The 15,497-nt window shown below is 41.5% G+C and overlaps 1 protein-coding gene across 2 annotated transcripts in view; it reads left to right on the top strand.

Annotated features, from left to right (window-relative positions):
• The window catches only part of klhdc8b (kelch domain containing 8B), a 186,133-nt gene that overhangs the window by 21,383 nt on the left and 149,253 nt on the right, over nt 1–15,497 (top strand). The window lies entirely within an intron of this gene.

Here is a 15,497-nt window from a genome sequence, read left to right as displayed (position 1 = left end):
ACCAGGGATGAGACAATCACCATGGTATGGCGAAGGACAGTACAGAAGGTGCTTTTGAGTTGAAGCTAATAAATAACAAATCATCCCCACAAATTAGAGAAATCATAACAAAAGTGTGAAAAGGATGATTTTTTTACATTCTTTTATTTAGTGATAATTGTGATTGATATTCAATATTAGACTGGTTGGTTAAAATTGCAATTTTCCGATCATTACTGAAAATATTCATTACAACTTTGTTAATTATGGATATATGAAACTCAATCGGTCAACCCATTGGCCCCCTTAGGTTGAATGACTATTAATACTGCCCTTAAACTTCTTGCAAAATGTTGAATTAATGGTTTATTTTGGAATTTCACTGCAACCCTGAGCAGGCGCTTCTGCAGGAAACACCTCATAAGCCCACAGTTGTCGTAAATATTTTTAAACTAAATTATTATTTTTTGGGTGGGGGGGTTATTGATTGTAGTGCTTCATTTGACTCATTAACCTTGTGACTTGAAAGACATAATTCCATTAGAAGTTAAAAACATTCTGCTCATTTTCATGGGTCTGCCTTGGGCCTGTTTGGCAGCCACAGATTATAATTATTAATTTTACTATTATTATTATTATTATTATTACTTGATAAAGCTCTTGATTACTTTTGCGTTAATTCCGGAATTGATTCAGATACTCTGACTTTACTTTGGAAACTTTGGAAATGAAAAACAATGACTTGGTCTCACAAATAATTAGTCATATCAAATTCGGCAAATAGAAATATGTCATTTTTGTCATACCAGGTTGCATCTAAATATGGGGCATGTCCTGTTGTAGTGCAGACTCTCCTTTTTTACTTTTCTGGAAAACAGATTGCTGTGAATACACTATGCTTCACTTTGTATATGTATATATGTAAGTGTATTTTTGGAATATACGCTTTTCCCAGCACCCCTCCTTTTTTTACCACCCATCTCCCACTCATCCCTGTGTTTATCACATTCCCTCGCTGGCTTTCAAATTGTTTATTCTTTCTCCTCCGTCGTTTGTTCCCTCCCTCCCTTCGCCCCGCTCTTGCTTCCTATCTCATTTCGGGCTTGCGTCCTAGCTATTTAGGGAAAAAAAGCTTCTGGGAAACTGCAAAGAAGGGTGGGTAGATTTAGCTTGTGGCACAATAAGTCCCATGATGCCATGTTGTTGTAAAGTCTGGGAAGAAAACAGAGGGGGATGCTCTGTGACAGCTACGGATGGAAAAACAGCAGGGATAAGAATGACAAGAAGGACAGAGGAGGAGAGGGACTGTGTGAACCGTGGTCAGCCACAACGAAGTCCTAGAATTACACTTTGACCCACTTGTGCAGTTCTGGAGATGGAGCCTAAAATAAGACCAGAAAAGGTTGCATTATATTGTCTGTTTAAAACATTGTCCAAAGTTTCAGCAGGTTTTTTGCATCTAGAGCAGCATAGCTGTTACGCTGCCTCTTAATTTCACCTTCAAGTCATATAATTGTTAATCAAGCAGTCATTGTAGTAATGACTGCTTGATGGCATTAGTTACACAGGTATGCGTAACAAAATAAAATTATTTTTCTTCCTTTATGTATTGAGGACACAATTGTCTTCAATGATGATGAATTGAACACTATGTCTGACACTCTTTGTCTCAGGTCAGATCATGTCATCAGCTCTGTTTTGGCTCTCTGGTGCTGCATTATCTGGTCTAACATTAGCTTGGCAAATCACTTTTCTTCTATTGGATGTGCTGTATTTTAGTAGAGTATTTTTTTACGCATTTGGAGTCTGCTATGCCTCCGAGGCTCGCCACTGCCTGTGCAAACAAAATGATAACATAAGGAGAACCATGCAGAAACAGCGACAAATAGGTTCATAAATGAACCTCTGTGAGGCAATAAAACAGTGTTTTTGTTCTTATTATTTTCCAATACAATCAGAAAAAAACAATTTATTTGTCCTGTCATAATTAATTGAGGTTTTGTGATCCTATTGCTGAACCGATCAATACATTCAGCTCAAGAGAAGATGGAATATACCACTTAAAATCTCCTCTGCAAACTCCAGAGCGTTTTGACAAATGATTCCTTGTGCACACCAGGAGCCGACGGAGAAGGGATGCCAAACCCCGTTGTTAATTTAGGATTTACAACGTGTGTGTTGCGAGTACTAATTAATGGGGCTCAGTGGGCTGACATGCTGCTACACCAGAAACCTCTCCAAATGCACCTTAAGGGCACTAATTCGCTGACAGATAGCCTAAACTGCACACACTCTGCTTCAGCCTGCTGCTGCCTTTACACACTCTCTCAAACCCAACTCTCACACTGATAGACAAACACTGTCTCGCACTGTCTCTCTGGAGGAAAACAATCATTGCTCTTCCCTTCACTGAATCCTCATAATAACATTTGAGAAAGGTTGTAAGTTCAGTCTCCATTGCAAATCACTTGACCCACATGATCGTCCCATACCACAAGAGTTGGAATGTTATTGCTTTTTTTTTTTTTTTTTGTCATTCACCCATCCTGTGTCAGTCGTCTGTCGCTTTTCCAAAGTCGGGTCGCTGTGGCAGCAGCCCGAGCAGAGAGGCCCAGACTTCCCTCTCCACAGCTACATGTTCCAGCTCTTCTGGGAGGATCCCAAGGTGTTCTCAGGCCAGCTGAAAGACATAGTCTCGCTAATATGTCCTGGGTCTTCTCCGAGGATGGAAATACCCGGAATACATCCCCTGGGAAGTGTCCAGGAGGCATCCTGACCAGATGCCCAAGCCACCTCATCTGACTCCTCTCGATGGGGAGGAGCAGTGACTTTACTCTGAGCCCATCCCGGATGGACGAACTTCTCACCTTATCTCTAAGGGAGAGTCTGGCCACCCTGCGGAGAAAAGTCATTTTTGGGTCGTATCCACGATTTTGTTCTTTCAGTCTCTACCCACAGCTTGTGACCATTTGGAGGATTTGGAGGTGCCGATCCTCATCCCGGCCGCTTCATATTCGGCTGAGAACCGCTCCACTGAGAGCTGGAGATCATGGACTTATGAAGTCAACAGAATCACATCATTTGCAAAAAGCAGAGACTTGATCCTGTGGCTACCAAACTGGATCCCCTCAATGCCCTGGCTGTACTAGGAAATTTTGTCCATTAAAGTTATGAACAGAATCGGTGAGAAAGGGCAGCCCTGGCGGGCGGATGTAGGAGGTCTTGGAAGTATTCCTTCCACCAATCCACAACATCTTGAGTTGATGTCAGCGGTGCCCTGCTCCCACTGTATACAGTGTTGATGCAGTGTTGATGCGGGTCTGCTTCCCCTCCAGACCTGCCGGATGGTGGATCAGAATTTCCTCGAAGCCCACTGGAAGTCGTTCAACATTGTCTCCTCCGAACTCCTCCCTGGCTCGAGTTTTTGCCTTGCCAACCACCGAAGCTGCATTACGCTTCACCTTCTGGTACCTGTCAGCTGCCTCCGGAGCCCCACAGGCCAGAAAGGCCCAATAGGACTCCTCCGTCAGTTTTCCCCGCCTCCCTCGGGACGTGGTTGTAACTCTGCCAGAGGTGGGAGTTGAAACTCCTTCTGACAGGGGACTCTGCCAGACGTTCTCGGCAGTCCTTCATGTTACATTTGGGTCTACCAGGTCTGACTGGCATCCTCCCCCACCATCGGAGCCAGCTCACCATCTGGTGGTGATCAGGTGATAGCTCTGCCCTCTCTTCACCCAAGTGTCCAGGACATGCGTCCGCAAGTCCTGCGTCACGACCACAAGGTCGATCAAAGAACTGCGGCCTAAGGTGCATTGTTGCCAGGTCCACCTTTATGCCTGAACATGGTATTTGCGATGGACAATCCGTAACGAGCACAGAAGTCTAGTAACAAATCACCACTCGCGTTGAGTTCGGGAGGGCCATTCCTCCCAATCACGCCCTTCCAAGTTGCACTGCCATTGCCCACGTGAGCATTGAAGTCTCCCAGTAGGACGAGGGAGTCCCCGATAGGAGTGGTCTCTAGCCGCCCCTCTAGGGACCCCAAGGAGGCTGTGGAAACTGAACTGTTGTTGGGTGCATAGCCACAAACAACAGTCAGAACCCGGCCCCCCACGTGACGGTGGAGGGAGGCTACCTTGTCATCCACAGAATTGAACCCCAACGTACAGGTGCCTAGTAAGGGGCAATCAATATGCTCACACCTGCCCAGCCCCTCTCGAGAGGCCTGGTTCCAGACCCCACGCTGTGCGTCGAGGTGAGACCAACTATATCTAGTCGGAATCTCTCAGCCTCGCACACTCGCTCGGACTCCTTCCCGGCCAGAGAGGATTGGACTGCAAGGACCCCCACTCCGGCCACCGCTAGGCTCGTACTGCACCGTGTAGAAACTAATAAAGCTGAAATGTTTGCTTTTATCTCGTTTTGAGGTAAAAATTGAATTTCTCAGCTGACAGGAGGAGAGGCCTCCATCAACCGGTGTGTCTTTGTTTATAACACTCCTGGGCTCTTAAAGCAGAGCGATGCAATCTTTCGGTGTTTTGCTGCGGCATTTTTGTTCTCTCCCCTTCACCCTCCACCAAACCAACTCCAAACCGTGCTTTCAGAGTTCTGTGGCACAGACCCCTAACCCACAGCTTTCTGAGAAAAGGTCTGCTGCAATGTGAACTGTGAGCTTCCCTCACACTCGATATTACCCCCGGTAATAATTTCATCTCTGAAATAATAATAAAAGACTTCACATCTGAGTTCGACAGGCACAATGGAGGAGAGGAGAAGAGTTCAACATGTATCCTGTGACTGCCAATCACACCCTTGAGTCTTGATAACAAATAAATGTTGTGCCACGATGATATATGTATAGTTTTGCATCCATTTGTCGTAATAGCTGTAAAGTGCCCTCTTTTATCAATTTGGACAATTAAAAGTAGCCCTATTGTCAATTTTCAAAAAATATTTTTGTACATTTTTTCTCTTAGATTAACTGATTAACCTCATATCTAGAGAATAAAGTGTTTGTGACTTCCCCCAGTCACTTGTTTGCTCAAGGGAGATCAGTTTAAAGAACTTTGACCAAATCCATCCTTTTGGACCACACTGGAATGTCACTGACTAAACTCACTTTCTCCTCGTGTTACCCTGGTAACAGAAGCAGCTCAAATTGCACTGGTGATACAGCTGAGATAATACACAATGGGAATAAAACGTTGAACAAGTGCTAAAAAGAAATATATACCTTTTGAAAATGTACTGTATCTTTCAAATAAATGAAAATGATAAAAAGTTTTAAATGACAATTTTCACAACAGGAAAAATTCTTCAGAGATATAAAAACTTAAGAATTAAGACCAGTGTGGGACTAATTTACCTCACCCTCCTGTAGTTTAACAGATATGCAAATATGCCAGCTCTGATTTGCATCTAATATGCAGTGGTTCCAGCACCTGCTTCCAGCAGGGCCCTGGAGGTCACACATCATATTTTTTATTTTCATTTCCATTTCTATATGAAAGTGTTTCCAGGCTTATATGAAATTCACATAAATGTGGCTTATTTGAAATTGTCCTTTTTTAAATTTTAGTTTTGACATATAGTCATAACAGATTCAGTTTAGTTACCATGGCTATGCTTCTCTTACGTCTGTATTGAACGGGTTCTGTTTTAGTGTCTCTGTAATAGACTGGGGTATAAAAAGCAAATTGACCAAAAGGATAGATGAAAAATTAAAATCGCAATAAATTTATCCTAGTTCAGAAACATTCATGTTATGCATACAGCAGATAAAGCAAAGTTGTTATGGTTGCAAAGATAATTCCTTTATAAATGAGGACAAATATTTAATGAAGGAGGGTTTCCTTTAAGGAGGAAACTGGTTGGTTTGGTGCAATTCGTTTCTTGAAACACATCTGAAGATGCAAATGGAAAGGAAAAGGAATGCCTTCACCCATAAAACTGGTTCGTTTTGTGAAATAAAAGCACAAATGAACCAAAGAACGAAGGTTTGAGTCCATTAAGCTCATGAGTCACGGCCATTCTAACCAACTACACTCGTGAATTAACTCTTAGTGTCACCTGCACCCTTAGTCTCATTTCTGCCAAGGTTGTTCCCAGTGGCCTGGCTATTGCCGTGCATCACTCAATGTGTGTGTGCCTGTGTGTGCGCCTGTGTGTGTGTTTGTGTTTGAATAGGTAAACGCTATCGAATGTACTGTGCTTTGAAATCCCAACATATGAAAGGGCCATGTAGGTTGAGACGATTTACCATTTACTCCACTAACATTACTGGCTTGTTTAGAAAGTAAAACCCATTACATTACATTAAATTACATTACATTACATTACAGTCATTTGGCAGACGCTTTTATCCAAAGCGACTTACAAAAAGTGCATTTCAGTCAACGAAGATCCAAAGTACCAGTCGTCGGAAGTCAGAAGTGACCACTCAACCAAATAGCCATCTCAGAACCATATACATACATACATACATTTCTTTTTTTTTTTTTTTGTTTTTCAGGCGGGGTTTGGGGATAAGTGTGATTAGTGGGATAGTGCTTGGTGAAGAGGTATTTTTTCAGTTCACGGCGAAAGATGGGCAAACCCATCCCGCATCAATGCTCCCCTTCTCACCATCTGTATTATCTTCAATTCTGTACGTATGAGTGAGAGAGAACTCTGACCTCAGCTCTGTTCTAGATTAAAATCTGTCTAGTATTACACAATAATCAAATGGACTCAGTAACCGACAGGCTGGTCATGTTCATGCTGTTTCATAAGTGTTTTCACGCCCCCCAACCTTGCATGCTGTTATACATGGAGAAAATGCAAAAAAAAAAACGTGTTTCAAATTCAGCCACTCCATCTACCTTTTCCTTGATAAAAATTGATGTCTTTCATTCCAAATTGAATTGGATGATACTTGATAAGTTAGCTATTTGGAAAATGTTCTTATTCTTCAGCCTATGATATTGGTTTTTGAACCTTTGTAGATTGAATTAGTTGCATTACTTTGTAGTGCAGACATCTTTCAGATCCAATCCAGTTATTCCAAATTTGAAATGAAAGCAACAGATGAGTGATGATCCCTTTTCAGGGATGAGATCTTTTTTCTTCTCCCTTCTGCTCTTTGTACAATAATGCTCCTCTTCTTTGGGAAAAAAAAAACAAAACAAAATATAGTACACAGCATAGATTCAGCTCAAATTTCCAAGACAGTCAAAAAAATTGAATAAAATAGATAAAAAAAAAAACAAAAACAGCTTTTAAATCGGTAAGAGATAATCTGAATAGGACCTTAAAATATCCCCAAAATGAGTCAAATGACAACAGTCAGGTTAGACAAGTAACAAAAACAGGGGCTGTATTTGTTAAGAAATATCTGAGTACTTGATGTGTGTAATTTTATTTATCAACATTAAGATTCTTGTATTGCACCTTGCGAAATTGGTTATGTAATTTTTTTTAATGACTAAACAAATTTTGTACAAGTTGGAAAAGTTTTGTTTTTTCTACAATGGCACTTTTAAAAGCACTTTTCACCTAGGAATCTCATCTAGCAGTTAATTTCATTGTATTTAGACTTTAGTCTATGAAATCACAGGCATGGCAGACAAAATATGGGAACCGAGGAAGGTTATGGAAGGTTATACCGACTGACTGAGTCAGGTATTTTTATGGCTTGATGGGTTCCTTAAAATATTCATACAACCTTTGCCATTTCCTCTCAGTCTCTCAACTTGTGTTTCCATCTAAGTAATGGAGGCTGGATTTTGTGTGTGGTTCAAAGTATTACTTAGGATAAGCAGTAGGTGTGGAGTCCAAAGTGGGTTGCTGCTGTTAACACTGCAGGAGAGGAGAGTAAATAAATGAATAAATGTAAGCATCTTGTTGTTCCCATCCAATGTAGGTCCTAAAATTTATTTTTTCTTACATTTTTTGAACTCCGTTACCAAATCCAATGGTTTCACCTGCTGCCATTTTCAGATATCAGATGTGATATAACACATTGCTGTACATCATTGCAAATAAACAGACTGTTCCTGGCACATTAAATCACAGTTATGCATCAACAACCCTGTAAATGAAATGTTTAAAATGGATTAAGGTACAAAAAATGTGTCTTGAAACACTATTTTTGACAGGAACACTATATCAGTGAGGGAAAGTTTACACCTGTAGCAGTCATAGATTATAAAATGATTAACTTTATATTTGATCCTTTGAATGTGTGAGCTCAGCAGGCTCGTCAGCCAGAAAAATAAAACCCGATTATGTTTTAAAGTTATGTCGGAGTGTAAGGATAATGTCGGTGAGTCTGGAGCTGGAGTCAAATATCCTGCAGGACAATAAAATATATCTTATTGTGATGGGAGTAGAGCGACTTCACCAATCCATTCATAGTGCAAGGGAGAGAAGACAGGAGAATTCCTGTGGAGCCGGAAAATCGGAGCTTAGGTGACAGGGGGAAGAAAAAGTGACAAACTTTAGGTGAAGGGAGGAAAAAAAAAAACTTTGATTCTGCTCAGTCTGCAAACTTAAACTCAAACATCGTCTGACAAAATCTGCTCCGAGACCAGGGGACGATTCCCAGGAGGCCCAACAGCAATATTGTCTCCAACCTTTGTCGTGGTTTCAACAAAAACCTGAATTGGTATAATCAGACCGGAGACTCAGGGTCCTTCTCTCGAATAGTTCCCCTGAAGCAGCAGTCAGTCTTGTGCTTAAAACTGGTCACTATCATGTTTTAAATTAGTTATACTTGTTTCATTTACTCAATTTTTTAACCAAGTGTTATTGCAGCCATGCTGCACGGATTACCCTGTTGTTTGCTCTGTATTATTATTCATGGTAATTGTAAAAAAGACCTAAATAAAGTCATCCGCATAGTAAAGTACAATCACATAAATAAATACAAATAATGTTAAGTTAGTGACTGTCTCTATATATTCTTTGTCGATATGACCTTTGTTGATCTGACATTGGTAAAAAACAGTTATTTGATAAATGTTTGCAGATATCGCCCTTGCACCAATATATAATCACCATTATGGCAACCATGATTTCATTTTATGGTACCTAAAATATGATATCTGCGACTCAGTTGGTAGAGTGGATGTCCCTCCAGTTGGAAAGCTGGCGGTTTGCTTCCCTGCTTTCCCTGTCTGCATGTCAAACTGTCCTTGGGCAAGAAACTAGATGCCAAGTTGCTCCTCATGGCCCAGTTAGCGCCTCGAATGGCAGGTCTGACACCATCTGAGCTTGTTTGAATGTGAAGTCCAGTGTAAAGTGCTAACTTGAAGCCATTTATCCTGAGATCATTAATATTGTCCACTAACAAGGATGTTCAGCAGTTTTTTACAGATTGATTTCGTTGCATAAACTACAGCTGCTGATGTCATGGGGCTTAGATGCAAGCCAGAGACTCCAATTTGGCTGGAGCACCAGTCCATATTCCAAAATATGACTGAGTTCCTCTGTCCTGTAATAAAACTGCATTGTAGACAAACACACGCACACACACACACACACACACACACACACACAATCAAACCAAAATTGAAAAACTGCGTAGCACATCAGTTTAGAGGTTTAGTTGGCAGAAATAGATATGACAGAAATAGATATGAGAAGGTAATATCTGCACCAATTGTTGGTCACTGTTGAATTTGATTCTTGCTGATGTATCTTGTTTGTAGGAGACATAAATTTAGTCTTTGAAGCTTGTTACTCTTCCGGCAGTATCCCTCCATCACAGGGAGAAAAAGAAACTGTGGGCAGGATAAAGGGGATTTGGCCAAGAAGATTAAATGATCCAGATTGAAGCGGCAAAACACAAACATTGTCATGTGTAGCCGGTAGTTTGCCACACTGGCGCTTATTGCTCTGCGTCGCTGTACCAACCCCCCACACCTCTTTCCCATGATGTCATTGGGGTGGTCTCCATGGAGACAGTGAAGTGAAGCGGCTGATTGGACAAGTTAACCTCAGGGGCATCTTTACCCAGCGGCCTGCTGTGCCTCTTAGTGAGACTGATGGGAAAAGTGTGCCTGAGAGAGAGGATTCCATTTAGTCTGCCTCGACCGGTGGGATAATTCCCATGCAAACACATTTTCTCTGCATTCATGACGCCTCATTGGCTGTGACCACCACCCACTCCTGGACTTACTTAGACGTCTTTTGGTGTCTTTTGATAACATTGTTAAAATTCTCATTTTTTTTCTAACCCTGCAACCTTTTTGCCTGTAGTAATTCCCCGAACACACACACGCAACTGTACTTGAAGAGGTATTTAGCAGATGCACTTCTTTAAGAAACACCCAGGGCTGGGCAGCTGTGTTCAGAGTGTGGAAATACTTTGATATCCAGGTGTTCTGGGAGTGGAAGCTTTCCAAACAGGATGTTCAGGCTCACGTAACTCATTGACATTAGTTCCACAAGGCTGCTGCCCCATTCCATCTCAGATCCCTTTTTTCACATATGTATGTAGCAAAAAAAAAAAAAAAAAAATTCTGACATCTGTAAATCGCTGATATTTGAGTGTACGTGCGGGCATTTTGTTGAAAGATGTGCACCCAGCTGCCTTCATTGGCCTCCGTCACTTTCAGAATCAAATGTCTTGACATCCTGACCAGGACTTTACAACCTGTAGTCAATCAAATCTCACGTCTGAACAGCATCGGTGTCCAGCTGAGTGGCTGCAGGGACTGTCAGATATTTCACATATCAAACATACGGTTTGTAGTTGTATCTATCTGAGCCTCCAGCTCAGCACTTCTAGTGTTGGGACTTGTGCAAATAGAACCACTAAAACATGCAGCTGAACGCCCCAGGCGGGGTTCGTATGACGACATGATTCGTTTGGCGGAGCTAATCTCTTGAGCATCTCCAGGCATCCTGTTGAGTCCATTTGGATGTTGATCCCTGGAGAAGATGCTGAGTTCAGCTGCACGGGCGTCGACAGCTGGCTCCGAAAAGATGCTCCACATCTATCTTCTTGCCCCAGAATGACTGAGAAACACCTCACTTCACATACAGCTCAAGCGGTGGTATTATCCCTTGAAGAACATTTCTCATTTGGAGCTAAAATTAGACTATATAATCCCTGTGATTGGTTGTGATGGAAATGATTGTCAAGCTTGTCAACCTACTCTGTGGCCTCAGGCTCGGGTAATTGAATTCACTCGCAACAAGCTGTTAAATATACTGTTCATATTTGTTGTCAGACAGCGAAGTCAATACACTTACAAATAGTAAGCGCTTTCAAAAGAATGCTGTGTGTGGCCGGACCGCGTATTAGAGCCGTTGTTCAGTAAAATAGAGTTATGGAGCTGGGGTTATTGTAGGGAAAGTAAAGAAAAAATAAAAGTCCTTGTTTCAGTAGAAAGGTAATATATTTTTCTGAACAATAAAACAGATTACTGTGACAGCCCTATGACATAATAACAGGGAAATAATAACAATGTAAGTATCTGGACCTTGAGGACATTTTCCTCTTAATGGAACAATTTCTCTTGACTTTTTTAGAATATTTGATATGAAGTATCTTTAAAGCTGCTCTTAAACTTGTGACCTCTAAATTCTCTTCAGTGGCTTTCAAATAGCAGAGAAGAAAAATCCTATTATATACTGTATTCGAGTATACTGGTTTTCCATTGTATTATTATTATTATTGTTATTATTGTTCACTCCAACTGTAATACACTGTTACTAACAACACATATCATGAAAGTCTATCATTTCTGACAATTCTGTGGGTCGCAACTTTTGTGGGATTACCTGGATTGGAATGTGAAAAGCTGAAGTTAAACAGAGGAATGAAACCTGTTGGATCACATGAACTAAGGTTTATGTGAAAGTCATTTTATTATATTTTTTACCAGGTCAGTATCAGCTGCCAACCTTGAAATGCTTTGTAATTTATCATTTTTTTAATTAAAAAATAAGGTCTTTCTCTACAGTTAACGTGTCATCTTTCTATAGGTGTGAACCAGTGTAAACGCTATAATGATTACTCTGGTCAATAATTTTAAATCAATTACCCCAGTTGTAATGAGAAGCCTGTTACCGCTTCATGGAGCTGGTAGCATGTGACACAAGCTGGATTTGTTCAGCTTCCCCTCATGCCCATCTTTGGCACAGGGTAATAACTGGAGTAACTAAAATAAAACATTTGATTTTGATAGTTATTGTGACCTTACTTTTAGCCGTAATTATTTCTTATGCCAATTTCTGACATACTTTCCCCCTCAAAATTGCCAAATTACATGGGATATCAAAATGACAACATTTCACATCTAATATGTCCACTGTGATGCAACATCACAATCCCCTTTAGAAACATAAACATTACTCTGGATTTGTCATAAACTCGTACATGTCACTCAAACTGAGCAAATGTGAGTGTCACAGGGCTGATTGTTATGCAACAACACAAAAGATTCAAAAGCCCTTTTATTCTCTGGTCATCTGGTGGAGTATCTATTCAATCAGAAGTTGAGCCGATGCGGATGTGAACACGAAATGCTGGGGGGAAAGTGAATGCCTGTAAGAGTTTGGCGGTAAAAGGGTGTGAGGCTGTGCAAAGGCACGTCTGATCTGCTGTGATTATTTTGGGCTGTACAGTGCTCGGAAAGAGAGAAAAAAAAATTGCATGAGCTTGCTAAGACTTTGCACTGATATATGGCTTTACAAATCGTGTTGAGGTGTGTGCTTGCATGGAAATTTGCTGCTCATTGGCTGCGCTCGGCTGCACGGTCATTTCCTCTAACTTACCCATCTGTCATTGTGCAAAACACCCTGCTGGGAGTTTCTCTTGCCGAGTTTGAGGGGATTTATCCCCTGATCCTCTGCAAATGATGTTTTTCCCTACTGTGTCAGGGAGCTTTCACACTATTTTTGCTGGTAATGTATTTCTTAATATCTGACCTGGTTATGAGATGGTTGGCCTGGATGAAGAAAAATGTCAGCAGCTACAAAAAGTCCTTTTCTTTCCTTTTATGTTTATTTATGTTACAGATCCATGGTCATTCTGCCATTATAAAGAAATCAGACTTGAAACTAAAACGGATTTTCTTTGACTTGAAACTATCTTCAACTACTGTTCAGGCTGAAAGCCTCTTTAATGTACTACTAATGACATTGTATTAGGGCTTAAAAACATTTGCCTGTGGTATTTTACTATATTTTATATTTATAGAAAACTGCTTTGATCTACTTTTTCCCACCTTTCCTTTTTTGGATATGCAGGGAACTCAATGATGAAAGCACAACAACCACAATATGTCGCAGAAGTGCCTCTTACATTAAATGGCACATTTTGAGTACTCTTATTCAGGTGTTGAACAGAGAAGACACTCCTACGCAAAAGACCTTTATTGTCACATTCAGCTGTACACAGAGCACAACATCATCAAAGTTTGACCACTGCAATTACGAAATCATGGGTGAACCATGAAAAGAAGGCGGCTACAGAGCAGCACCAGGGGAGAAGGAAGGGGTTTTTGCTCAACAACACTTCGACAAGGCCAGGAGGAACCGTGAATGTTCGGTTTACGTGGAAAACCACTGTAACCCTCTGCACCACGTCTTCAGTGTATTTTCGCCATCAAAGAAATTGCACCAAAATGCAAACAGCACTGAGGTGCAACTTTTAGTCGGGATGCACGAAATGTAGCAAATGTGAAGAAAAGGGAGGGAAGAGAGTCCCTACAGAAAGATAAACCAAAGGGAGTAAGTGGTGGAAACTGGAATGTGATGCAAGTCAGGTTTGAATAATGAATGAAAAATGGCATCAAACTTTCAGGTGGGATTCTGGGAGCTGAACAAGCAGTCAAGGTGCAGGAGGGAGGCAACGGTCTGAAGCTGTTGCAAACTATTTCAGGTCTCGAGTCAACTCGGATTTCACTTATTGTTCCGTAGGTGGGGAAACTGCCCCCATGAAACTGCAGGGAAAAAAACTGATGTCTCTAAAGTATTCATACAAAGGGGGTTGGGATATTTGGGGGCATGCAGAGCAACTGGCGAGATTACTCTCTCCTCACACACCGTGCATGGCAAGGCGCTCTGGTTTTGCAATATGGGAAGTGAAACATAAACATATCTGACCTGTTTGTTGGATACAAAACTCGGGAGGTTGGCGTAGATCACCCAGACACAAATCCGGCTGTCACAACTGTTTTATGAGCAGCAGACCTCTTTTCTTTGGCTCCACATAAACGGTGGTCCTGTGCTTCCTTAATGTTAAAAACAACTTACATGTTTTCACTTTGTGTGAATATCAATTGGACAGAGTAAAAGACATTAGAAGGAATCCATGTTGATTGATCCAGCTGCTGATTTGTACTCCATTTGGATTAAAACCCCCATCCTTAAAATTCAAAGAACGTGTTACACTTAATTTTAGATGGTTGTGTTAGATGTTTTCACATCACTACAGAACATTTGGTATGGACCTTAATTTAATGGCTTCCAAAGCAATATCTCCAGTTCTATCTCAGCTGGTCTCAGTCAAATACAGAATTTCAGTGTATCTCTTTTTCATGTCTTCAATGTGGTTGTGTCCGTTTTTATACATGAATTCATCCGTCCCTTTTTTTTAACCACGTATCTGGGGTCAAGTTGCCGGGGCAGCAGCGCACCCACACTTCCCACCCTCTGCCTGGCCCTTCTAGAGGAATTCCAAGGTGTTTTCAGGCAGGCTAGGAGATATTGTCTCCATATAGTGTCCCAAGTCTTTCCTGCAGCTTCTGCCATGGAGGGCATATCCAGAACACCTCACCCGGGAGATGTCCAGGAGGCATCCTCACCAGATGCCCGAGCCACCTCACCTGGATCCTCTGGATGCCCTCAGCATCCGGAGGATCTGAGCCCGTACAGAGACCGAGCTTCTCACCCTGTCTCTAAGGATGAGTCAGGACACCCTGCTGAGGAAGCTCCTTTTGGATGAGGTTGTGTGGTATATTGAGAGCTTCATCTTTCTGCCCGGCTCCTTCTTCACAACGACAGACCATACGGAGTCTGCACTACTGGTGATGCTGCACTGATCTGCCCGACAAACACCCTCTCCATCTTTCCCTCCCCCATGAAAGAGACCTTTAGAGATACTTGAACTCCTCCGCTTGTGGTAGGGTCTGACCCCGAGAGAGCACCCCCACCTTTTCTTGGCAGAGAACCGTGGTTTCTGATTTGGAGGTGCAGATTTTCATCCCACCCGCTGCACATTTGGTTGTTAACCGCGCCAGTGAGAGCTGGAAATCACAGTCATGCAAACAGTGATATGTTGCAACTGTGTTCGATACACACAGAACCACATCATCTTCATAAGTATATGTGAAATACTTCTGTGGGTTTATGAGCTGATGGTTTCAGCTTTTAGCTTGAGAAATGATTGTCCTTGGTTTGTAAATAAACAAAAAAAGATATATTAGTATTTGTTATCTATATATCGATAGATATGAGAGAAGTGCTTGTTGCTGATTTGTAACTCACCAAAAATAAATATAAATCTTTATCATTTGATAATATTT

Source organism: Fistularia commersonii, chromosome 14 (assembly GCF_037954325.1).
Source record: "Fistularia commersonii isolate RoL2024-O1a breed Wild chromosome 14, RoL_Fcom_v1.0, whole genome shotgun sequence".
NCBI lineage: Eukaryota > Metazoa > Chordata > Actinopteri > Syngnathiformes > Fistulariidae > Fistularia > Fistularia commersonii.
The sequence above is the reverse complement of the archived record's forward strand: the minus strand, read 5'-3'. Positions and strand labels throughout refer to the sequence as shown.